Source organism: Lepidochelys kempii, chromosome 3 (genome assembly GCF_965140285.1).
Source record: "Lepidochelys kempii isolate rLepKem1 chromosome 3, rLepKem1.hap1, whole genome shotgun sequence".
NCBI classification, from domain to species: domain Eukaryota; kingdom Metazoa; phylum Chordata; order Testudines; family Cheloniidae; genus Lepidochelys; species Lepidochelys kempii.
Window position 1 is genome coordinate 6,820,961 of NC_136382.1, and position 26,196 is coordinate 6,847,156.

General features: G+C 53.7%; 1 protein-coding gene across 8 annotated transcripts in view; it reads right to left on the reverse strand.

Annotated features, from left to right (window-relative positions):
* Positions 1-24,621, reverse strand: part of PTK2B (protein tyrosine kinase 2 beta) — a 111,129-nt gene extending 86,508 nt beyond the window's left edge. For 3 of the 8 annotated variants that reach the window (XM_078852029.1, XM_078852028.1, XM_073335541.2), the window contains exon 1: positions 18,425-18,610. The gene's annotated coding sequence lies outside the window, so the exon portion shown is untranslated. Of the gene's footprint in view, positions 1-18,424; positions 18,611-18,797; positions 18,914-22,537; positions 22,704-24,485 lie in introns of those variants that run through there. The other 5 variants (XM_073335540.2, XM_073335542.2, XM_078852027.1 and 2 more) reach the window with 4 other exon arrangements.
* Between the last annotated feature and the right edge of the window lie 1,575 nt (positions 24,622-26,196).

The window sequence follows — 26,196 nt, forward strand, 5'->3', positions numbered from 1 at the left end:
ATCTCAGCCAAGAATGGGTGAAAACAGATCTTCTTGTACCAGGCGCAGCAGTGGACCCATGTTTATTTGGAGACGATGAGAGGACAAAGCAGGGACCATCTGGGAAGGAATTTATCACGAGCTGGTGGAGACAGCATCCAAGAAGGCAGCTGCTTGCAGCTCAGGTGGCAGCCATCTGAGGAATTGCGCAGCCCTCTAAAGGTTCACAGTGAGAACCCCAGATTCACAGGACCAGATTGCTCCCCTTAAGCCGGACCCCTGCCCCCTCCACGATTAGCCCCACTGATTTCAACAGGGCTACTCATACAGCCTGGGCAAAGGGTGAGTGAGAACAGAGCCAGGCCCACAGACTTCCGGCTCGGTCTCGCAGACACCCATGGGGTCACTCTGCGTTTACACGGGTGGGAGTGAGACCAGATCAGGCCTCTACAGTTTAATGGGGCGGCTCACTTTGTATTTACACCGGGGGAAAGAGAGGGGGTGAGCGAGCTCAGGATGGGGCCCACTGCACTGATTTCTCTTGCCTTTCCCACCGTCTCTCCCAGACGTCACGTGTAACATTGGAGCCCCTGGCCCAGTCGGCGGGAGTGTGGAATTCGGCCCGAGTTCACCCTGGGTAATCCTTACACTCAGCACTTTCCTTCGGCAGGGAGGGATTTCGGGGTTCAGTGCTGGGGAGTTGGTTTGTCTCTCACTGGACAGGGGCCCGCACCACACCAGGGGGATGATCACAGCAGCCCCCTTGTATCACTGTCCCAGCTGAGAGAGGCCAATGAGGCAGAGCCCCCTGGGAGTGCCCTCTCCAGGCCAGGGTTGAGATACACCTGTGATGGTATCTCACAGTCTTGGGGGTCCAAACCCCACTGAAATCAATGGTAAGACTCTCCCTGATCAGGATCAGGCCTGTAGTGAGATGGACACACCTCGGCTGAAGGGAACTGGCCTGAGACCTATCACACTCATTGCATGTAAGCCAGCAGCTGCCTCCTAGGCACCGTCCCGCCCAGAGTTCCCCCTGGGGAAATGCAGCTCCACCCAACCCCTGAGTCAGTTACTGCTACAGTGTCGCCCTATGGCATGACAGCCACTTGGGGACTGAATACAGGCGGTGCTGGGTGCGCCCAAAAACCACCAAGCCAGCCACACACGTATTCACACCGCCACCTACACAGATCCAGCCAGCTTCCCATGTAAACACACAGGCATACCGCCACACGCATGCACACAGAACACCCATCCAGATACACACATCCATCTAAAAACACCCGCACATGCATACACACAGCTAGTTACACACCCCCGCACACTCATCTAGGTGCACGTCCATCTGAATACATACACACAGAGAGTACACCCATCTAGATACACCCCCCCTCTAGATACACACGCACACTCATCTAGTTACACAAACACACACAGCCATCTAGACCCACACACACACAGCGTACGCCTATCTAGATACAGACAGATCTAGCTAGCTACGCAACAGAATGCACCCGACACCCGTCTAGATACACACACACCCCAACATACTCATCTAGATCCACACCCACCCAGTACACCCCTCTAGACACATATGCACACCCACCCAGACACACGCACGCACACCTCTCTAGATGCTCACACACCACACGGCCACACGCATCTACCCAACCCTACAGACACAGACGCGCCTTGCCACGCGGTTTCAGAGCCTCTGCCCCTGTGCCATAGGGCCAGCTGCAGCTCTTGTGAGGATCCCAGCCGGCCACAGCGGGCGCGTGGCGTCCCCCGAACAAGGGACGGGCTGGTGGGAGCCCTGCTGCCTGCCCTAAACTTCGCCCCCAACTCTCCCAAATTGCCCAGGGCCCTAGGAATTGCGATCCTGGATCAGACTCAATGTCTCTTCTGTCCCCAGCACCAGATCAAAGCCCCCTTTACCACAGTGCCGAGTCAAGTACCTGGCTCCCAATGAAATCAGTTGGAGCTAGGCACCTCAATACATTTAAAATAGGGCCCTTCGTGCCCTACCGTCCTTAATATACTTATCCTCACCAACCCCCCTGAGGCAGGGCAGGGCTATTAGCCCCATGGTACAGAGGGGAAACTGAGGCACAGAGCGGCTAAATGACTCACCCAAATGTCACACGGGGTCTGTGGCACAGCAAGGACATGACCCAGGTCTCCCAAGTCCCAGGTGAGCAGCCTAACCACGGGACCATCCTTCCTCACTAGTTGCTTCAGGGGAAGGTGCCAGACCCCCCACAGCAGGCAGTCGTGGGGTGACTTGCCCCTCATGAAGGCCTCACCCTAATCACCAATACTTATAGAGTGGGGTCAACCTGGACACATGAGGTTTTATCTCCCTTCCAACACTAGCGTCAGCATGAAGGAGCATGCGCTGGGGTTCAGGGGACCACTGGTCTAGTCCCAGCTTGGCCTCTTAGATGTGCCTCAGTTTCCCCATCTATAAAATGGGGATACTGCCCGCCTTTGTGAAGCCGTCTGAGATCTACTAAGGAACAGCTGGGTGGTGGTGATATCACTATTTCGCTGGGGCTGCTAATCAACGCCCTGCTCTTCAGCGGGGCCATGCTGGAAAACACCAGGATATTTTCCAACTCCATGACGACTCTTCGCTTGTAGGAAATTGCCAGGACCCTTGAGCTCCGGATTCGCTGCGTGAGCAGCAACGGGAGGGAGTTCCCACCACAGAGGGGGTGAAATTCACCCCTGGGCAAGGAGGCCCAAGGCAAGGCCAAAGCACGACTTCTGTCCTATCTCCCTCTGCTGAGACTGCTGTGGCAGAGACCCTGATCCCAACCTCCCGCCAAAGTCAGGGGGGAGACTTTCCACTGCCTTGAGATCAAGCCCTTAGTATCTGGTAACGCAAAATCACTTTGTTCTGATAGGAGGCCAGGGCTGAACTGAGCCCTTGGGGATTCTCCTTATGTTTCATAGGTCTGCCTGCTTGGGAGAGCAGCATCTCTACAACTGCAGAGGCATATAAGATTATGATGTTCTCCTGTTGACCCTTTTTCATCCTGGGTATGGTGGACCATTGGTCTGACCCAGTACGGCCATTCTTCAAATAGGGGTCCATAACCTCCAGAGGGGTTATGAAATGGAAGCTGGAACATGTTTCACACACCTGGTTACACAATGTCAACCTGTGGAACTCACTGCCACAAGTATCTTGGTGGCCGAGTCAGGAAAGGATCAGACATTTATATGGACAATAAGAACGTCCACTGTTGTGTTAGACAGGAGTGTGACAAAGCGTCAGTGGCAACGGGGGAAAGACAAACACTAGCTCCTGTAAGTTTCTTACACTTACATCTGAAGCAGCTGGTACCAGACGCTGTCAGAGACAGGACACTGGATAGGCCACCAGTCTGGGATGACATGTCCTATGTTCCTGTTCACACAGCCCACGAGATCATGCCAGAATAGCAGGCCCACGGGTTTGGCTTCTCAGTCGCATTCAGACCCCTTCCAGCATTTCGCTTCCTGCTGAAAGCTCTTTGTTTACCGGTCTGTTCTGAAGCTCAGAAATGCAATCGCTTGTAACAGCCGCTCAGCGCGCACGGGAGAAATTAGGCAGCAGAACACGCAGCGCTCCCCTCCGCCCATCTCCGCCCCCACACCTGGAACAGCAGCCTCCAGACCCAGGGAACCTGTCAAAGAAACTCCCAGCGAATTAAATTTAAAAAGAAAAAGAATCAGCGTTGGCACTGGAGAGTGGAAAGCTGCTCTTGCCACACTCCTGAATTCCAGCACAGCACAGGGTGAGGGGAACGCATCAGCCAGCCCCCTCCCTCACAGCATGCGGTGGTGACTCACCGCCAGCCACTGGGGGGAGGGGAGGGAAGGGGGGGGCGTTGTGTGTTTGCATGTTAGCATCCATTGTTGGGTTTGCAACTGCAGCCTACCCGGAAGACACAATACCTGTGCAGAATAAGATGCTCTCTGGAGAGATCTACAAGCCCGTGTCATGAATGTTTCCCGCAGCGTTATCATGACTGGAAGTATCAGCCCAGCACTCAGGACTCCTGGGTTCTATTGCTGGGTCTGCCACTGACTAGCCACAGACAAATTCACGAGGCCAAAAGTTTCCAACTTGGGTAGGCCTGATTTTAGGCATCCAATTTTGTACATCATCCCTCTATGTTTCTAATCCTGTGTGTGCCTGATTTAAGGAGTCTAACTTTGTACCACCCCTCTCTAGGTCTCTATTCCCTCTGTACAAAAATGAGGTTAATAATAGTGTAATGAACCTGGCTGGTGTGTGTGTCTCTGTGCACCACTGCCCTGTACTGGATGGAACTGGGATGTCTCAAAAGTGTGTCCTAGGCCCTACACTGCTAATAGCGGACAATGATTTAGCTAAGCCAGTAGGGGCTTGGGCTCTACAGGCAGGAAAACTGGAGTTCTATCTTTGCCCCCGTCATGGTGCACAGCCGAATAACTACAGGAGCTGCCTGGAAATATGCAATTTCAATGAAAGTTCAGCTTTCACAGGGATCATATTTTTCCTGAAAATGTCCATGAAAACCATATGCGAGTTCCAACCCATTCTAGTAACAGCAAATTCCTCCAGAGCCCAGATTTGTTACAATTCCTCCCTGCCCGACAGGAGTGGTGCAGGACTTAATCCATCCGCATTTTCTACCCTTTGTTAATACTGTAATTTACAAATTACATTCTCTAGACCCTTCTCCATCCCCAGCACTCACAAATTAAAACATACCCAACGCAGCGTCAACGCAGAGAACTCGTCAATGAATGAGCTGGACCTCATTGGTGATCAGGGTTAAAATGGTCTAAGTGCCTAAGTCACTAAGGAGCTTTTGAAAATCAGACTTGGCTCCCAAGTCTCATAGACTTTAAGGCCAGAAGGAACCAGCCAAGGTCATCTAGTCTGACTTCCTGCACATTGCAAGCCACAGAACCTCACCCACCCACTCCTGTAACAGACCCCTAACCTCTGGCTGAGCTACTGAATTCCTCAAATCATGATTTAAAGACTTCAAGTTACAGAGAATCCCCCGTTTACACTAGTTTAAAGGTGCAAGAGCCCAGTGCCCCATGCTGCAGAGGAAGGTGAAAAACCCCCAGGGTCTCTGCCAATCTGACGTGGGGGAAAATTCCTTCCCGACCCCAAATATGGCGATCAGTTGGACCCTGAGCATGTGGGCAAGACCCAGCACCCAGGAAATAATTCCCTAAGATGCTTTTGCCAATGTGAGCTGTGGGCTCCAGGCTCCAAACGTCTGCGCCAGGCGTTTGGCAGGCCTCACTCACACTCCCTGGGGGGCATTTGCCCACAATCCCAAACCCCCACCAGCTTTTGGCCCCCGGGGGCTGGGTTTGCACCGTCACTGACGCAGTGCTACAGGTCCGTGCGGTGCTGTGCAGATAAAGTGCAAGAAAAGGTCCCAAATCCTGACCGGTGCAGCCCAGGGTGGGGCAATCAGGGGTGCCCACCAGCTCTTTGGAAATACTCAGGCCCAGATGCTCAACGGTATTTAGGCCCCTACCTCCCATTGGAACCTGGTGGGGGCAGGGAGCAATTGATGTCTGTACGTGAGGAGCGAGGCAAAACAGCCCCATAAACACCAAGTCCTACTGCACAGAGCTAGTATCTGACCCAGAACCACCCAGCCTACCAGAGGAAGAGGACGCTGCAGCCTTGAGCAAGCGGAGTGGTTGCAGCAATCGCAGATCCTGCGTGTGTTCTGAGCTCAGCTCTCTCTCGGACGCTGCAAGCACAGGGCGCGAGTGCCGCTCACGTGCACATCCTCGAGCTAGCTTGGATCTAGCCAACTCCGGGACCAAGGCTGTGAAGCCACGGCAGCAAAGGTAGCCCCGTGAGCAATGACCTGGGGTTCCGGGCAGAGGGGTGGGTGGGAGCCCAGGGCTGGGATAACAGGGGGCTGCGGGTCAAGATTGAGGGGCATTGGCAGAGGGATGGGTGTCGGGAGCCCAGGGCTGGGATAACAGGGCTGTGGGTCGGGATTGAGGGGCATTGGCAGAGGGATGGGTGTAGGGAGCCCAGGGCTGGGATAACAGGGGGGCTGCGGGTCAGGATTGAGGGGCATTGGCAGAGGGGTGGGTGTCGGGAGCTCAGGGCTGGGATAACAGGGCTGTGAGTCGGGATTGAGGGGCATTGGCAGAGGGATGGGTGTCGAGAGCCCAGGGCTGGGATAACAGGGGGCTGCGGGTCGGGATTGAGGGGCATTGGCAGAGGGGTGGGTGTCGGGAGCCCAGGACTGGGATAACAGGGGGCTGCAGGTCGGGATTGAGGGGCATTGGCAGAGGGGTGGGTGTCGGGAGCCCAGGGCTGGGATAACAGGGGGGCTGCGGGTCGGGATTAATATTAGACCATTAGTCTAATATTAGTCATTAGGATTAATAGAGGCTGGGGGTAGGTATTAATATTTAGTAATATAGGCCTCCTAGTGAGGGCCTTCTTTGAGGGGAGGGATAGCTCAGTGGTTTGAGCATTGGCCTGCTAAACCCAGGGTTGTGAGTTCAATCCTTGAGGGGACCGTTTAGGGATCTGGGGCAAAAAATGGGGATTGGTCCTGCTTTGAGGGGGTTGGACTAGATGACCTCCTGAGGTCCCTTCCAACCCTGATATTCTATGATTGAGGGGCATCAGCAGAGCTGCAGGGAGTTATACCCATGTTATTAGCCCATCACTTTCACGAGAATCAAAACCAAAAATCCAACAAATGCTGAAATACTAAAAATAAATCCAACTCTGCAATGAAACCTCCCCTTGGGGAGGGGAACCCACTTCCCAGGAACGGGGTGGGCGTGTTTCCTAGTAACCTTTATCTGCGCGAAGGAAGCAAGCAGAAGAGCGCTTGAGTCCTGGTCTGCACCCTGGGAAACTCTGGGAGGTGCGATCACAGGTCCCTCACTGGTCACTAAGCATGTTGGTCGCTAAGCAACCAACGTGAAACCACCTGTGAGGCTGCAGGAGGGAAATAAAAGGGTCTGTTTTCCGTATTTGGCTGCTTCTGAAAAAACACCAACAGCAGCCAGAGACAGGCCGGGGTGGAGGGAAGAAGTTGGCGAGATGCAACATCCATGGGATGCCCCTGTGAATCCCATCAGCGAGCCTCCTGAAGGACACGCGAGTGCAGCCTGGCTTGGCAACTTTCCAGTCGCTATCTTGCAAACCCACAGTGTGATGGGGACAACGCAGGGCTCTTCCCAACCAGCACCTCCTAATGGTCCATTTAGCCTGGTATCCTTCAGGGAGCAAATGGTAAAGCCCCCAGGATGTCCCATAATAACTTTGGGTGCTTATACAGCACTTATAGACCTCAAAGCAGGTGGGTGAGCATCATGCTCGGCAATTTAAAGGTGGAGAAAGCGAGGCAGAGCAAGTACTAAGTAATCCGTGTAACGGAGAGGCCTGTCCCTTTAATGGCCCGGGGCCCTGGGCCCAACCAGCCCTATTCATTTATCAGACCCAGCGGAGAACGGGAGAGAGGGGGGTTCCAGGTGACCCCCATAAACAGCCAGTAAGTGGCTCAGCTGAGAGGCCTGCAAGTGGCTCTGAAGCAGGGGAGCAAAGGGAAGGGAAAACCCCCTTTCAGCCCTGAAAGGGACCAGGGGGAGAGTGTCTGGAAGCTGTCGCCCAGGGTGGGCAGAGGGACTGCTTTTTTATTTTGAAGAATAAAACTGTGCCCAGAAAGAGTCTTGAGCCTGGCAGTGAGTCCTTCCTGCGGAAGCTGGGAGATCTAACCTGTGTGAGGGGAAACTGAGGCACCGGCTAGCCTAGGTAAGGCAGCACTATTACATTCACTAAGACACCCCATGTCTTCTGTCTCCCCGTTCTGAGTCCTCAGCAGTGGACCATGCTTTAGATGCTCTATACTAGCCATGTCAGGCTGGGTGCAGGACAAATTCTTCCTGACCCCAGCTGTTGACAGCTTTTACCCTGAAGCATGAGGATGGAATAGGGCCTCTAACTATCAAGGTATGCCAACGTGTTAGCACAAAGTAGTGAGTTGCATATCATCGTAATGGGTGCACCCGAAATCCCACCAGCCCCTCCTCTAGTGCAAAACCTTAAGCCCAACCTCATGCAACCAAACCCTCCCCGTGTGTGTGTGTGTGTGTGTGTGTGTGTGTGTTGAACAGCTACAAAGCGGAAGGCGGCTTGCTGGGCAGGTGAGGAGTCCACCAACGAGAGCAGTCAATGTGATGCATGGGCGGCAGGGAACGAAGGTTCTCTTACATAGTTGTTCCCTTGTTTGAAGGGTTTGGATGGGTGAGTTGAGACCCCCTTAACTGGTTATTATGTGGTTCTAGTAACATCCTCAATCCACTACGTGCCTCCCAAATATATAAGATATTCCTGCCCTGGAGAGCTGATAGCTTCAAGCAGCGCGTTGCTCTGTCTCTTCCTTAAGTTAAAAAACAAATCCATTCCTGGCTTTCTTCTTTGTATCCCCGTAGGGAACACAGCACCCACCAGAGTGAATCAGCCCCACACTCCATCTAGGTCAGTGTCCTCGCTCCGAGAGTGGCCAGGCACCAGCTGCTTTAGGGGCAGCAATAGGCATTTATGGCAGACCCACCCCCAGGTAATATCAAGTGACAATGGGGTGCAGTGGTAGGGCACGGCCTAGAATACAGGGGCCAGGGGTTCTAGGCCTGGCTCTGATCTGCTGTGTGGTCTCCTGTGCTTTGATTGTCGATAGATTTTTAGTAAGCTCCTTCTGACAAGAGACTGTCTTAGTGCTAGGTGTTTGTACAGTGCCTAGCACAATGCCGAGCTGCTAGTAGCATTCCAGCTGTACCGCTTACAGCACGTGCCACAATGGGGCCCTGAGCTCAGCTGGGGCCTCTAGATTTTTGTCCTAATGATTACCCCATTAATTAGGCTGGCTTATCTCCTGAAGCGGGGCAGGGGGTGGGAATTTTACCTCCCTTCTAAAGCTCTTGTTTTTTTTTTTAGGCTGGGATTTTCTTCAAAGAAGCCTACGTTTGAGTTCCCAAATCCCATAGCCTCCTTTGGAAATGAAACTCTGGATATTTTTGTTATCCATATATCAGGCTGGTTCAGGTTTTTTTTGTTTTTGTTTTTAATCCTACTCTGCTCTTAGCCTCGAGGAGATCTTGTGGCCATGAGTTGCACAAGCAACTTCTGCACTGTATACAAGTCTTTCCTTTTCTCCCTTTGGAATTTGCCACCTTCCAGGTTCATAAAATGCCCTTTGGCCTTTGTGTTAAAAAAAAGGGGGTCAAATGTTCAAAAGCGCTTCAGTGACGTCTACGTGACAGCAGTAAAAAAAAAAAAAAAACCATGGCAGCAAGCCTCAGAGCCCAGCTCAGCCGACTCGGGCTCAAGCTACAGGGCCAAAAATAGCCATGTAGACGTCCCTGCTTGGGCTGGAGCCTGGGCTCTGAAACCCAGAGAGTGGGGGAGGGTCTCAGAGCCTAAGAACTACCATTGATTTAAGCACCTACCAACCTTTGTGAACCCCACCCTCGGGCACTTTTGCCCAGGATCAACACATGTCCCCCAGCTGCCTTCTCCATACCATGCATTATTCTGTATACCTTCGCCACATCCTTCCTTATTTGTTACCTCTCTGAGGACAGGCTTTGCAATCACCAATGTGCTCGTCTTGTGATTAATATTTTGTTCCCGCCTCAGTCGACAGCAGTAAAATCGTTTCATAACACATGGGAAAGTTGACACTTCCCAGGATATATCTGCTGTCCGCATTTTTGGCAATTCATTTCATAGCTTAATTAAGTACTTTGTTTCATTTATGATTATTAGTAACAACTGTTGGGGATTATTATGCTCTTCCCTTGTCCTGAGAGGCCTGGTAGAGTTTACAAGTAATATTATCTATCGCACCTGGCGATGTCTAGCGATTGCAGCTGCTTAGGGATTCGCCAACAGAAAATGCGGCTTCCTGAACACTGGATTTTCCCAAACATTTTCAAGCGTTCGTAGGGAAAACCAAACCTGAAATATTTCGTTTGGAGTCATTTGGACCAAATCAAAATATTCTGATTTTTTTTGTTATCTGACTTGAAACACTTTCAGATCAGTTCAATAAAACATTAGACTGAACATGAGAACGGCCACGCTGGGTCAGAGCAAGGGTCCATTGAGCCCAGTCTCCGGTCTTCCGACAGGGGCCAGTGCCAGGTGCTCCAGAGGGAATGGACAGAACAGGGCAATTTTGAGTGATCCGTCCCATCATCCACTCCCAGTTTCTGGCTGTGAGAGGCTAGGGACACCCAGAAGATGAGGTTGCATCTCTGACCCTCTTGGCTAATAGTCACTGACGGACCTATCCTCCATGAACGTATATAATTCTTCTTTGAACCCAGTTATACTTTTTGCCTTCACATCATCCCCTGTCAATGAGTTCCACAGATTGACTGTGCCTTGTGTGAAGAAATACTTCCTTTTGTTTGTTTTAAACCTGCTGCCTATTAATTTCCTTGGGTGACCCATAAGAACATTAGAACGACCACACAGGTCCGTCCAGCCCAGTGTCCTGTCTTCTGACAGTGGCCAATGCCAGGTGCTTCAGAGGGAATAAACAGAACACAAGACCCCTTGGTGAAGGGGTAAATAACACTTCCCTATTCACTTTCTCCCCACCAGTTATGACTTTATAGACCTCTCTCCCATGCCCCCTTTGCATTTCCCCATCCGTGCACTGCTTCATGGGAGTTGAAGTTTAGACCCCCATTCTCTCCTATGGGATGGGCTCCCCAAAAGACTTAAAAGAACAAAAATAACCAGCGTCAAAGCAATGATCATGAAAGCTCAGCTGAGCTGGACAGAGCACATTATCAGAATGGGCGATGGCAGATGCCCAGAAAAAAGTTTCTGTGGTGAATTATACTCAGAAAGCACAGGAGGGGCGGTCAACGAAACCCTGAGAGAGGCACCATTAGGCTGAATAGCACCTCACGTAGCATAGATGCTAATAACATCGAAGAGGCAGCTACGGACAGATCTGAATTGAGAGCAAGTAGCAATAAAGGCTGCAAACACTCTGAGGAAGCCTGACACGAAAAACAGATTGAAAAAAGGGCCAACCATCATGCCAAGGCTTCCATGGGAGCCTGCACATTCCTATGTGACATCTGTTCGCGATCCTGCCGCTCAAGGATCTGACTATAAAGCCACAGGAGAACACATGCGAGGCCATGATGTCATCACCGGATATGCTGGACAGCTTAAAACATGCCCATGATGCAATGCAGATTTCCCTCTGACCGAGCTGCCTGGTGCATCATGGAAGTCCGATGACTCCAGATGCACTATTGGTCCAGTCAGGGTGTCCGGTCCATAGGGCGAATGAGGGCCTCAGTCTCCCAAACTACATCTCCCATAAGGCAATGCACCAGCATGGCGAAAATGCAGTTTAAGATTGAACTGGCTTGAAAATAAGCATTTTGTGCCGGTCCAATAAACCCAAATGAAACAAATCAATCCCAGGACTGTTAAATGTTTTCTTTTGATTGAAAACGTTGAAACAAAATGTTCCCCTATTTCCAGATTGAGAGGTTTTGGAACTGCCATTCCACACAATAGTTCAAAGCTTAAACTTTTCCTCCCGATTTGGGATGAAAACAAAAGTTGGAATTTCCCATGGGTTGGAAATGCTGAATTTCCCGCTGCTCTCCGAGTGACCCTTAAGGCCTCACTCAGACCCCACTTAAAACCTATTTTGGGGTGTATGTGGGCTTTAAACGGCGCATTTGTGTTGACACTGCATTCAGGGGCAAATTTTACCCTTTGTAAGTCAGATAGTAACACACAGCAGCGGCTAGACCTCAGAAAAGCAAAATACCAAATGCCAGCAATAAGTGATGGCATTTCTCCCTTGGCTCAAGTAGCAGAAGTGTGGGCTTTTGAAGATGAAGGAGAAGGATCATCTCTCCAGTGGGGCAGAATTTATCTAGCAAATCTGCCTGGATCCTGTAGCTCATGAACTCCCTACAACCCTCCTGTTGCAGGGGTACTTGAGTTGCGTATCGTGGGATTCCCACTGAAGAAAGATGCGGGAAACAGTAGCATATAAACAAGCGCATACAACCCAAGACACGACAGGCAGCGAATCCCATCCGATCTGAGCCTGTGGCAAGACTGGAGATGGGAGGAAACCGTAACTGGCCAGAAAACAAAACCTTTCACTTTGGATGAGTGGAAACATTTTGATAAAATCGAAACGTTTTGTTTCACACTTTTACATTCCGTGATAATTGGTAATACAATATATAAAACTCTATGCAAACGGCGTTTGGAAACACTTTGATACGAAACCGTTTGATTTTTGTCCCCGGGAAATGTTGCTGAAATCGACACCTTCCCACAGAATGATTCAATGGCAGTGAATAAACGTTTTCTGACGGGGAAACGGCTACATCGGAAAATTCTCGGCCAGCTCGAGTCATGACAATCGGATGCGTATTCAAAGGACCCCCGGCTCAGAGTCGCTTTTGCAGTTCGACCTGTCGTAGAGACAGGTCTGGAGGGTACAGCTTGGGCCAGAGATCGGGATGGCCTCTTTACGGGAACGTGCCCCGTTCCCCTGTGAAAGATACGATCCTGCCTGCTGGGCTTGATGGGGATCAGTTGACACTAATAAAAGGATGGCAAGAAAGCTCCCAGCAGAGGGGGAGGGGTCCTAGCAGATCAATTACCACAAGCCCCGAATGAAAGGGGCAGAGAGCAGGGAAAGGCCTACGCCAGGCAGCCGAACTCGCTTCGTTTGCATCGGACAATAAAGCGACCGACTGAGAAAGAGGCATGCAGCAAGACTTGGGAGGTGGCGTCTGTCTGTCCTTACAGGCCAGGGAGGCAGGACTGACTGGGTGGAACGTGTGCAGGCCCAGAAACTAGAAAGCCTGCAGGCACCGCTTGCCGGGATGCAGTCGAAGGAGCAGCCGGGCAGAGGTCGCACGAGGGGCCAGGCTTCCAGAGCTAGGAATTTGCCAGCTGCAGGGCGAATACGCTGAGTGGGCGTTCGCAGATGCTAGATGGCAAACTCCACGGTTATCTCCAAGGAGGTACGGCTGTACTGTGAAAGCACAACACAACGCAGACCGGTGCCAGGGCAGGGGCAGGGTAAATCACGGAAGATCAGCGCTCGCTTTCATAATAGCGGGTGAGACTAATGTGAGATCCCAGAGAGCTCTCTGAGAAATAGTAATACACGATGCATCTTCAGAAGTGCATTAACTACCCAGGAGATGGAGTTAATGATCCTGACCTATTTCACAGAGGGGGAAACCGAGGCACACACAGGGCAAGTGGCTTGCCCGAGGTCACAGAAGACGTGAGCATCTGTGCCAGAATTAGCACGCATGTGTTCTTGGCTCCCAACTCCATGCTCAGATCTCCAGGCCGCACGGCTTTTGTGATTACCTGCCTCCGATTCCCGAAAGAATCTCAGCATCTCTTGGGATGGGGTGGGAGACTAAATTAAAGCAAGTTGCCCAAGTTCTAGCAGCTCCATGTGGAGCATCGACACCAGGTGGCTACTAGTTATCTGTCTGCAAGTGAAACTTTGATTCTATTCATCAGCATAGGATTTGATAGCTGCTTTCAACTATCTGAAGGGGGGTTCCAAAGAGGATGGATCTAGACTGTTCTCAGTGGTAGCAGATGACAGAACAAGCAATGGTCTCAAGTTGCAGTGGGGGAGGTCTAGGTTGGATATTAGGAAAAACTTTTTCATTAGGAGGGTGGTGAAGCACTGGAATGGGTTACCTGGGGGGGGGGGGGGGAATCGCCTTCCTTAGAGGTTTTTAAGGCCTGGCTTGACAAAGCCCTGGCTGGGATGATTTAGTTGGTGTTAGTCCTGCTTTGAACAGGGGGTGGGACGAGATGACCTCCTGAGGTCCCTTCCAACCCTGATCTTCTATGATTCTATGATTCTACAGCATCTAGACACTGCATAGACAGAGGCCTACCAAGGTTTGGAGGTTCAGCCAGGCTGCTCCATATGCTTCATGCACTTAGACGGTTCCGTGTGAAACTCACCCCCACCATGGGATGTCAGGAAGCATCAAACCGGGGACCTCCAGCAGCAAAAGGACAGGCCTCTATTGTTTGAGCTAAAAGAGCAGTTGTCTCCTCTGATGGCAGGGGTGAGCTCTTCCTCTCCATGGCAAACACATTTAGCCAGCGTGTTACAGATATGGTCTTTGGGATCTCCTGATCCTGCAGCCTTTCCTTACCAGAAACGCCCCTGCTCGCATAAGGGGTCTCATTCGTTTCAATGGCTTTTCATGCCCAAGACAGTATTACAACATGAGTCACTACCCTGGCTTAGGCCTTGCTGAATTCCTGACAATCAAAAATGTCAATTCTGACATGCCACCACGGTGCCTCACGGGGGATCTAGTTCGGGAGCTTCATTCTCCTCTGTGGGCTGGGCTCTCCAGCTGGATGTCATCTCCCAGGATGCACTGCCTTCTCTCACCAAGAGGAGAGATCAGAGTGCATCATGGGGGACTGTAGTCTGACTGGGCAGTCCAGCCTGTAGAGGGGAATTGGGAGCATGAGACCCCATAACTGTAGCTCCCATGAGTCACCATGGTTGCATTTCCAAATTGAAATATCTCAGTCTTTGATTTTTCATTGGAAGTTTTTCCATGGTTGTCAAAATTTTCTCTGTGTGTGGGGGGAATCCTTTCCAGCTAGTTCTTCCAGAAGCTCAGGGAATTACTGCTTCATCTATTCCATTCCTGCCATAACCTGTTCGGCTACAACGCTGGGGCATTCCACGGGCCCATACGTTATTATAATTTTAAATATAAGCAAAGCTTGGTACAAAGGCCTCGCTCCTGTGTCAACCCACTGTGAGTAATAATTATGCCGAAGGAAAAGCAAAGTGATTCAGAAGACATTGCCTTCCCTGCCCCCGTCACCCCGAGGAGTTTGCACGGTGAATGTTAAGAATAGCCCAAACGTGAAGGCAATGGAAAAGCAGAACTCGGAGGCGTGCCTGGGCTCCACAGGACAGGGTGGAAGGTAAAAATTACAAACCCAGAGCCAGAGAGCTTTCAGAGCAAGCAGGAGCAACAGCGGGGGAGGCTTTTCCATTCAAGGGGACGCAGAAAAAGCCCAAACGCTTTATTCAGCAAATGCACTGGGGAGAGAAGAGGGGGAAAGACACTCAGGCCCAGCACAGTGCTGCTCTCAGGGCTTCCCAGTGTCCCACCGGCTCTAGAAAAGCCTCATCTGCACAATGACCCACGGAGAGCCTGGGGATCTCGGAGAAACGGTCCCTTACCCTTCTCTCCCACACGCACACAGAAATCCAGCGTCTCTCTCCCACACCCACACTTCTACACCGAGTCTGTCTTTTTCACACACCCCCAATGAACGGCCCCCAGAACGCGTGTCTGTCCCACGGGCACCAGTAAAGACACATAGTATTTCTCTCCCTCTCAAGCTCCTTCACACACATGCTATCAGCTGCAAGTTTTAACTCCAGATCCCAAGTTTAAAGGTGTTTACCTCTTTTCACCCCCCTCCCCCTGATTTTGGGCCAGGGACCTGCTGCAAAGATGGTACCGAGCTGCGCAGATGGGGGAGGGGGAACTGATTCAAGCCTGTCGTAAGAATCTCTTGCTCACTGAAACACAGAGGCCGATACACACCTTCTCATAGGACTTGACCACAGTTCTGAGATGATCATAGCGCTCACAAATGCAGAGATACATCAGCCTGAACACCCATGAGACTCTGCGCACACAGGGCCTTGATGCACCCAGCCAAGAATGCTGTGTTGCTTTCAATAACTCAACTCATGGGGTGGTGAAAACAAACCCTTCACTCCCCTCTCTGCGTACAAAGGGGAAACTGAGGCCCAGGATTACAGGATAAATAGGAAGGATGGCCCAATGGTTAAGGCACTAGCCTGGGACCTGGCACCAATTTCCTGTGCACCCTTGGGTGCATCACTTAGCCTCCCCGTGCCTCAGTTTCCCCTTTGTTCAATGGGGATACTAGCCCTGCCCTGCCTCACAGAGGCATGTGAGGCTGCGTACATTGCAGAGCGTGAGGCACTCAGATCCTGTACAAGCCCCTGCGGGAAATGAGGCTGAACAGACTGCGGGCCTGGAGCAATTGGGCCACCATCTTGCCGGGCCAGGCGAGAAGCCCAAGCTTCAAGTTGCAGTGGGGGAGGTTTAGGTTGGATATTAGGAAAAACTTTTTCACTAGGAGGGTGGTGAAACACCGGAATGCGTTACCTAGGGAGGTGGTGGAATCTCCTTCCTTAGAAGTTTTTAAGGTCAGGCTTGACAAAGCCCTGGCTGGGATGATTTAATTGGGGCTTGGCCCTGCTTTGAGCAGGGGGTTGGACTAGATGACCTCCTGAGGTCCCTTCCAACCCCGAGATTCTATGATTCTAACACACACAGACTCTCCAGCCGGGGCTGCAACAGTCTCGCGTCTCCCGCGGTTCAGCACACGCTCTCTGAGGGGTGACACCTGCACGGTTCCTAGCAGACGGCGTGGGAAAAGCCAAGCCCGCCGTCCCCCGGGGCCGTCCGCAAGGAACCTTCCCCCAGCACCGAGCACCCTGCGGCATCCCAGGGCAGCTCACGCCAGGCCTTTGTTTCTAGTTCTGTCATGCCTCTGTGGGCAGCTTCCTGGGCCTGATGCTTCCTGGGTGTAAACGGGCTCCCCGGACTGCAGCGGCGTGAGGCTGGTTTACGCCAGCGGAGGCTGCGGCCCTGGCGGACGAAGCCCGAGGCTGCGTGTTTCTGCTATGAATGGCATGCGCTGGGCAGGAGCCAGCGGCATCGGTAGCAAGGGGGAAGGCCAGTCACACTTTCGCTGCAGGAAGGATCGGAAGCTTTTTCAGCGCTGTGGACGGGGCTTTCCCAGGGACCACATTTCATGGTACGAGGGGGCGGGGGGAAAAGGCCAGCAGGGGTTTTAAGGAGACTTATCTCCGTTGCCATCTGAGCTCTGCAGACGCCCCCCATCACCTTAGCTTCTGCGGCCTTTAGGGATCAGAGGGGAAGAGACGAAGCAGGGAAGGAATAAGAAATGGGAGGAAACCAATGGAGCGTGAAACGCCAGCGGCTTGTGTGATTTCCTCCTCGCTCTCAGAGCATAGGGGAACTCCAGACAAAGCCACACGCTCACTCAACATCCCCTGAGAGCTGGAGAGGTTTGGGCCCAGCTGAGCTGAGGTGGGTGGAATTGCACTTTGGGACTTGCCAGCTCACAGTCGGCTCTGGCTCAGGCTCAGGGAAGTTTCCAGTTTATATCTCTGCAGCCACAGGTGGCGTTTGACCCCCTGCCCCTACAAAGCTGACAGCAACCCAAGCAGGGCAGGATCCACTCCATCCCCAGCACCCAGGGCAGGATCATTCCCCGCTGCCAGTTCTCCAGTGCTTCGGCCAGCATGGCTTGCCGGAGCAGCCACCTCTTCCCCTGGCAGACCCTCATCCCCCTCGCTCTCGCAGGGAGGAGGAGCCGTCTAGTGCTCTCCCTTTGCTTCCAGCCCTCCTCAGCCCATCCCCTCCTTGGTGCTCACAACCTTCATACGGCAACCGGCACCCCAGCGTGTCCTCTGAGATCCCATTCCAGACGTGACTCCCGCAGACCACCCCTCCGAGGTAGGTCTCTCCTGGGGGGCAGCCTCCGCAGGCCACTAGCCACGGGGACGGACATGGCCAACGAGTCAGCCAGCCAGTGGCTCGGTTGATTTAGGAGGCCGTCTCTCCTTGCATGTGGCAGACTGGAACGGGGATATCCATAGGCAGACCCCCAACACCCAGTCCAGGGCTAGGCTCCAGCTCATCTCGGACACATGGTGCTCTTGGCGTCAGCCATCACGAGACACGTGCCCCTTCCCTTAGCAGACAGCCCTACCTCCTGTCCCCTCGGAGCATGCCACCATCCCCAGCTCTCCTGGCCCGGGTGCCGTACGGCAGGGCCTGTCTCAGCCCCTCTCCAGGGTATTCCGACTAGTAAACACAAGGAGCCGTGCTCCCCACGTACAGTTACGCCGGGGACGGATTTGGCCCAACCACGGCAAATATTTACCCAGCTATCGGCATACCGATGGCGCGGGAAGGTACGTGCCGTCACATGGGGGATCCGTACACCTCAGGGTTCAATCCCAGCTGGCAAGCCTCAGCAGCCTCACACCAGAGAGGGGAGTGGGGAAGATTTTGCACGGAGCCAGAACACACACGTGTGCCCACAGGAGCATGTACTAGCCTGGCACATTCACACCAGCGGGGCCAGGCGCCCTGCCTCAGTCGCAGCGATTCCCCCAACGACCAGGGGGCCGATCGTCACCCCCACACAAGCCAGAGTGCTCCCCCAGGCACTACACAACGGGACACCTTTGGTGCCCGGACCCCGGCCATACCCTCTCAAGGACCCTTAACAACCCCAGCTCTCTCCTACCTTTTCACCCACCTCGAGGCTCCCAGGGTGCTAGCGAAAAAGCTGTAGGTCCGCAGGCCCCCCCCTCCTCCCAGCCCCGTGACTGCACCCCAAACCTGGGGCACGGGGGTAGGGACGGAGGTATGGAAAATGGGATCTTCCTTCCCCGGAGGCCCTGGAGAAAACACCCTGGCAATTACACACCCTCAGTGCGCTCACTTCCTGGTCTGGGCTGCCTTGCATTCCTCCGAGCACCGCCCTCCCTCTCTCCCTGCCTGCATCTCCTGCCAGCCCCAGCAGGTCCCTGGGGTGCCGAGGCTGCCCTGCTCCTCCCAGGAGGCTGACAGCTCTGTCTGCAGCATCCTGCTGCCTCCCAAGAGCCTGAGGGACTCACCTATGCAAGGGGGAAGCCGGAGCCTGGGGACCTGCGGTGGGTTCCTTTGCTCCTCCTCTGTGCAGGTCTCTAGCTCGCCAGGCAAGAGCAGGACCGAGGAACTTGCAGGACCTGGCCCACGTGGGAGTTGGTGCTAAGGGGAAGGGCATCGTTCTTACTAAAACCACACCCCAGGGGCCCACTTCCTGGATGGGTTCGGGGCCTGTGCCAGTGACATGAATCCTCGAGCCCACATTTCCGTGACAGCAGCCGTCACAACTAGTGCGCCAGGCAAGATAGAGAGCAAACCGCCCCATGCCCCTCTCTGGCAAAGGGCTCCACAAACAAGGAAACCCACCCCCATCTTACTCAGAACTCCGGTGCAGGGGTCTGATCCCCAACCGGCCACATGGAGAGTCAGGCCCGGATCCTCAGCTGCACTCAAGGACCACACAGCATGCTGCCAAGGGGCCTTTAGGCCAGTGGTTCTCAACCAGGGTTACATGTCCCTCTTGAGGTACACAGAGGTTTTCCAGGGGGTACGTCAACTCATCTAGATGTTTGCCCAGTGTTACAACCGGCTACATAAAAAGCACGAGCGAAGTCAGTACAAACTAAAATTTCATACAGACAATGACTTGTTTATACTGCTCTATGTACTATACACTGCAATGTAAGTACAATAGTTATATTCCAATCGATTTATTTTATAATTATATGGTAAAAATGAGAAAGTCAGCAATTTTTCAGTAACAGTGTGCTGTGACACTTTTGTATTTTTATGTCTGATTTTGTAAGCAAGTTATTTTTAACTGAGGTGAAACTTGGGGGTACACAAGACAAACCAGACTCCTGAAAGGGGGACAGTAGTCTGGAAAGGTTGAGAATCACTACTTTAGGCCAACGATGTCCTTCCCTGATCTCGGGCCAGCTGTGCACCAGGCCAGTCCCTCTATGTAACTGAGAGCAGCCTCAGGGCTGCTCTCCATTACTCACAGCCCCACTGTGAAGAAGGTAATGGGTGTATACAGGGATCTCTTCAGCCACCTCTTCTGGGGTGGGATGCAGCAGCTACTTCACAACAGCCAGCAACGCTACTTAACAGTTCTGGTTCTGAAGGACTTTGCATCCAGCTGAAACGAGCACCAGCTGGGGAGATAGACCATTCCTTAGCTGGAAGGTGGCCAGACCCCGGAGCTAACCCCACAGCCCCTGGTAAATGCACAGGCGGTCTGGAATTATGGGACAGAAAATGACTATTAGTCAAAATCAAAACCTGTCGTAAAAACCTGTCACTGGCCACAAGACTTTCACTGGGAAGGTGTCTCAGGTCCAGGGTGAATTTCTGGGCAAGAAGAAAATAGCCAGGAGGCCAGGACATTCACATGGGATTTGGGCTCAAATGTGAGTCTCCAGTGCTCCCAGGGACTGCCCGCACCACTGGGCTGTAGAATCAGTCTCTAGCTAGTCCTCAGCATTAAAAAGCAGGCAAAAGAGAGACTGATTCTGTAGTACCCAGTGGTAGGTGCTACACAGACATATGGTAAGAGACGGCACCTGTCCCAGAGAACTAACCGTCTGTACAGCTAAGGTATTACCATTTTACAGGCAGGGCACTACAGCACAGAGAGGGCATGTGGCAGGACTTGAACCCCTATTTCAACACAGTCAAGCCAGTTCTTTAACTACAAGACCCCACGGCCCTTCCGCCTGTGGGTTAAGCTTTCAACAGCCCAGGGGATGCAAGCATGCGTGTTGCAACCTGTTAGCCACATTTGTTAACAGTGGGTACAAGCAACAATACACATTCAGGAAGTCATCATAGATCCAGCCACCTTTCTTCGGCCTCTGTTGGCACTGGCTTTTTGCTCCCTCGTTGGACACCCGGAGGGTGCAAAGCCTCCGGCACAACAGAGCTCCCTATCACATTGTGTTATTGCAGCTACTGTATATACCCCAACTCACTTTCAGCCTATGAGCTGTTACTGTCCAATGTGCTGGCACTTCATAAGCTTTACTGTGTGTTTGTACAGCGCCCAGCACACTAGGGCGCCGCCCATTTGCACCCTCCAGGCATTGCTGCTATTTAATAAATAAGTACACTTTTCATCTACAGATCTTCAACTCGCCCTACGAAGGGGGGAGCAAGCATATCATCAGCCCTATTTTGCCACTAGGGAAACTGAGGCACCGCAGATGCAGCAACTTGCCCAAGGGTTCAAAGCTGGGTCCGCGGCAGAGCCCGGCTTCGAACCCAGAAGTACACCGAGTTGGGAATTTTTTGACTGCTCCTTTTTGGCAAAAAATAATGTGGGTTCGTCAGAACAAAAGCTGTTCATGAAAGTGGGTCAGTTTCAACCCAACTCCCCACGCAAAACATTTGTGGGAAAAAATCTCTCTGAAATTGTCCAGATGTCCCATTTCAGTGTTATCAACTCAGAGAGTTTTGGCTTTTCAAGTTGAAATTACTTTTTGGTTCAAAATTTTAGTAAATTTAGACTTAAAAAAAGGTTAAAAAAAAAGAGGAAAGGTCAAAAAGGAAACGGACCATTTGGAAATGATCAAAACAAAACATTCCACTGACCCAAACTGATTTCGTTTTCTCGGTTTGTGAAAATTTTGAAGATTTTGACTTTTCGTCCCAATTCAGGCCAGGAAAAAATTTCAAAATCTTGCAGATTCTCCCAGGACAGGAAAGCCATTCCTGCCCAGCCCTACCCAGGTGTCCTGCACCCCTCCCCACATCAGCCTCTCTCCTTAAAAGTAAATGCATGGAAGGTTCCCAGCCCAGATCCTCCGACTGCACCTGCCACCTGAATTCATGATGCACACCGCCTGTGACCTCCTTTGTAGATCCTCCTTCCTGCTCCTGACCAGGACCTGAGAACACCCGAAGAAGAGAGAGCCTTGAAAACTCCACCCCAGGTTTCACACAAGACACTGCATGTACCATGACAGGATGCTTGAGGCCTCAGTTGCATATAGCCCTTCAGTCATTCCTACATCTCCCGGCTATCCACCTTCCCCAACGCATGGTTATCATCCACTCCACTGCCCCTTATTACAGCCCCTCCAGGACCCCAGGCACCATCTCTTCCCCCTCCCACACACTGCCACCTTTGACTCTGCATCCTAGCTACACTCCGGGAGGGCTGGCTCTGCCCCCATTGCCATGGTATCTGGGCACGTGCTGCTCTCCAGCGCCCCCTCTGCCTGCCAGCGTGTCACACCGAGCTCCGGCCAGAGGGGGCATTAGAGAGCAAGGCACGCTCAGTGAGGCGTGCAGGAGGGATGGAGAGTTGCTGGCCTAGGAAGCCTGGACCCCCAACCACAACCCCCGGGAGCTTGCTTGCTGAGCCAGCTCGCTGAGCCAGGTGAGCGGCTGGTGGGGAGAGAGGCTGTTCCCCACTGCCCTGGGCTGGATGCAATCAGACCTGCTCAGGAGTATGCGCTGGCGGTGTACGCAAGTCGCGATCCCTAGTGGCAGCTAATCGAGCTTATCCTCTGACCGCGGCCATCTCCCCAGGCTAGCACAGAGAGGCGAATTTATGTATTTAAAGGTCACACAGCTCTGCCCCAACAGAGGCCGGGGCGGCGGTTCTCTGCAGCTCCCTGCAGTCCACAGCCCCGCCTTGCCAAATGGGGGGGGGACCCTGCACCCCACATCCTTACACAACAACACCAGGTGCTCCCCACCCCACCACCCTCTGTCCACCATGGGCTCCTGCCCAGCCCCACAGCTGGCCCACCGCTGGATCTACCTTCAGCCTTGACGCATCGCCCTGCCCCATCTCGCTGACATCAGAGTTCCCCGCTCTTGGGAAGACACCGGGGCATCCCAGAAGATTTAGGAAGCCAGCTAGCACCCCTGGGGAAAACTCTGTCCGGAGCCATGGGGAGCCCACACACTGGAGCCCTGCAAGCAGGCTAGAGAGAGGAACAAGAAGAGGAAGGCGAGGCTGGAGAGAGACGACATCTGCCTGTCCCTGGGACTGGGGAAGATTAAGGGGCTAAAGACTGACCCACGCACCTAGGGCCATATTTAAATGAGATGCTTCGGCAAGGCACGGGGGACAGGTGCCCATGGAGCCGTGTTTCTGCAGCAGAAGGGCCTGAATCCCACGGCTCACGGCTTAGGTGGTGGTCAGGGCATGTCGGTGAATCCGCGGCAGATGCGCCCGAGTCGTTAAAGCCGCTCGGACAAAGCGCACAACTGTCCGGAAACGAGCTTGCTGACGACACAACGGTCCCAGTGAGTGGGGGTGCAATGAACCCGCACAGGTGCCTTGGCTACACCGTGATCAGGGCTGGTTTAGCAGCCACTAGCCCTGAGACTGTTGGGATGCTGGTGCCCTTTCAGGCGGTGCTGTCTCACGCCTTTCCCCGCCCCTGGACAGGGCCGGGGCCAACGAAACTCACCTCTGCAGGGGCGCCCACTTGCAGAGCGCCCTGATGGTGCAAACTTTCCAACCCCCTTGGTCATCCCCCCCTAGCGCTTTTCAGCCATAAATCACAAAGGGGAGGTGAGTAGCCTATTTCAGGAGAGGGGGAAACCGAGGCACGGAGCAGTGAAGTGACTCGCCTAGTGCCAGAGTGAGTCAGTCACAGGGTCAGGGCTCCCAATTCCCAGTCCCTCTCCCCTGGGCCATGCCTCCTGTCCTACCACAAGGCAACAGTTCTGCGATACACCTGTATCCTTACAGAGGGCTCATGTACAGCTCCCTGCACTGCTATTGGGCTGGCACTGCAGGACCTCACTGCCATTATGGTACCACATGATCTGTACACATTGTCAGGTCAGCCACGGGGGAGGAATCAGGGAGGTCCAGGGCACAGACTGGGGATCATGGGAGTGGCCCTGCTCTTTCCAGGCTGCAGGGTGGACTTGGAGCCATCTTTGCCTCTCCATCTCAGCCCAAACCTGCTCTAGCCCCCGACCTGTGGAGCCTGTGAAGCCATTTCTCCAGCACCTGCCCTCACTCTGCTGCGGGAGAAGATCAGCAGCCAGGGACTCCGAGCAAGGCTCCTGCAAGAAGGGAGTGGCTGGGGAACCCCGCAAACCGTCCGTGGGGACACACTCGCCGGGCCAAACTCCCCAGCCACGCACGGGTTTGAAATGGGAGGCGGAAAACAGACCATCAGGCAGGATGCCAGCCTACAGCCTGCCCGCAGCCACGCAGACCACCTAGGCGGACCACCCCCGCCTTGTGCCCTCTTCCACAGATCCAGCCAAGCACGGGCAGCCAGCCTCAGTCCCGCCTGTGCCAACTTCCCCCCACACCGCACCCGTGCCCAGAACTGCCCAATGCCCACCCCGCACGACAGTAGCTCACTCCGGCTCCATCCGTCCTGGACGGCTAAGATGGGGAAAGAGCCACTTGCTTCACCAGAAACCTGGGCACCTCCCCACAGAGGGCAACAGCGTTTGACCAGCCTCAGTGGGCTTGGGGCTTAGAAGGGACAGGGTCTAGTAGCCCCTTCTAGTAGCCCTCCAGCCCTGCCCTCGGGAGACTGGCTGACTTTGTGTCTCCAAACCCTCGCCAGACACACATTCCTCCCCCTCGCTGGGAGAAGCTACCAGCCATGCCAAGGGAAGGATTTATTAATAGCCCCTCATCGCCCACTCCAGAGCAATGGCTTCAAGCCTCCAGGGTGCTGGAAAGACACCCCCCCCCCCCATCACATTTACACACACACACACCAACTTACTTTGAAGGAGAGGCGCCAAGGGCTGGGCAGGCAGGAGGGAGCAGCTGTTGGCCCCGCAGCCGCCCGGCTCCGAAAGCGCTCGGCAGCGGAACGCACGTGTGCCGGGAGTGGGGACACGCGGCGAGCCGGCTGGGGCTGTCCGTGCAGCGGCGGAGCTGGAGCCGTGTCTGGAGGCGGTTCAGGCGCGTTGGTGCTGCCCCCGTGTGGATCTGGGCGCACGCTGCCTGCGGGAGTGGCGCGGCCCGGGTGCAAGTCGGGCGCTGCGCAGCCGGTGCGGGGCGCTGGGCCACCTCGCGGCTGGTCCGCTGCGGGGACGAGCCTGCTCCAGCCCGGGCGGCAGCTGCTTCAGTTCCAGCCAGCCGGGCTCTGGTTCAATCCGGCGTGAGAGCCCGCGCAGCAGGTGGCCGCCGGAGCAAAGAGGACTGTGGCCTGGCGGGGGTCGGGGCCACCCTGACCCCACCGGATCATCAAACGCGCACCCCGTCCGCTGCGCCAGCCAGAGGGACACCAGGCCTTGCACAGTGACAGTCCCACCAACGCACAACGGCCTGGTAGGGCTGGAGCGCCGGAGAGGCCCCGGGGGTCACAAATGAAGCGAGCGGCTCTGGGCTCAGCGGACGACGTTAGAACAGCGGACAGGGAAGGCGAAGATAACGCGGCAGAGACGGGGGCCTGCTGCGTCCTCAGCCGCACCTGGTGCCATTGTGAACCCCAGCGCGAAGAGGGCCACAACCCGCTTTTGGTGCGTTCTTTGCCCCCATCACACCCATGCTGTCGACCGAAGCGAGTCAAACAAAGGTGCCACCGGCCTCTGGGGGCGCTAATGCGTGTCTGGGGCTTGTCTGTTTAGGCTGGACGTTTCCCCCAGAAGCACCAAGTGCTGCGCTTATCTTATCCAAGGAGAAACGATTAGGAACACTAGCAAAAAAACAAAAACAAAAAATGGCCGTAGGGCCGGGACACCTGGGTTCTGTTCCTGGCTTGGCCTCTGACCAGCTGAGTGACCTTGAGCAAGCCACTTTCCCTCTCAATGCCTCTATTTCCCATCCCCCCTCTTGTCTATTTAGGTTGTAAGCTCCTTGGGCTGGGAGGGGTCTCTCACTGTGGGGGGGGGGGTGTACGGAGCCCAGCACAGTGGGGCCCTGCTCTCTGCTGGAGTGTTCTCCAAGTGCGACTGTCACACTGCTGCTCAGGGTTGCCAGCTCTAAGGCAAGTCTCACGATCTTTAGTGAGTCTCCTAAAGACCCAGCTGCTGGAGTCATGAGATCATCAGAGAGCTCAGCTGTCTTTTAAGTATGTTTCTCAGCCTCACTGCTGCAGGGAAAAGCTGGAGAAGCACACCCTGAGGGCTCAAAGCCAGAAGGCAGAGAAAAAAGCCCCAACATTAGTTATTTAACATAAAAGGCACCTTTTTCAGGCCAGTCTCACGATTTGTGAATGTTCTGGGGTAGCAATACTGAATGACTGATCATGAGCTACGCTCCACATTCTGCATAACTCAATGTACCAAACCCATACTGTTTGGGCCAGTGTTTGCGTAACTGGCTGGGAGAAAGCTTTGCGCCTTTTAGGCAAAATGCCTCCGTGCCCTTTCCTGTATTGCGCAGCTTTACCTCTTCGCTGCAGCCCAGATCAGAGGGTCGTCTTTTCAGGATTTAGCTGTGTTTATATACATTACACAGAGTTAAACCCCTGAGAGACGCAGTGACAA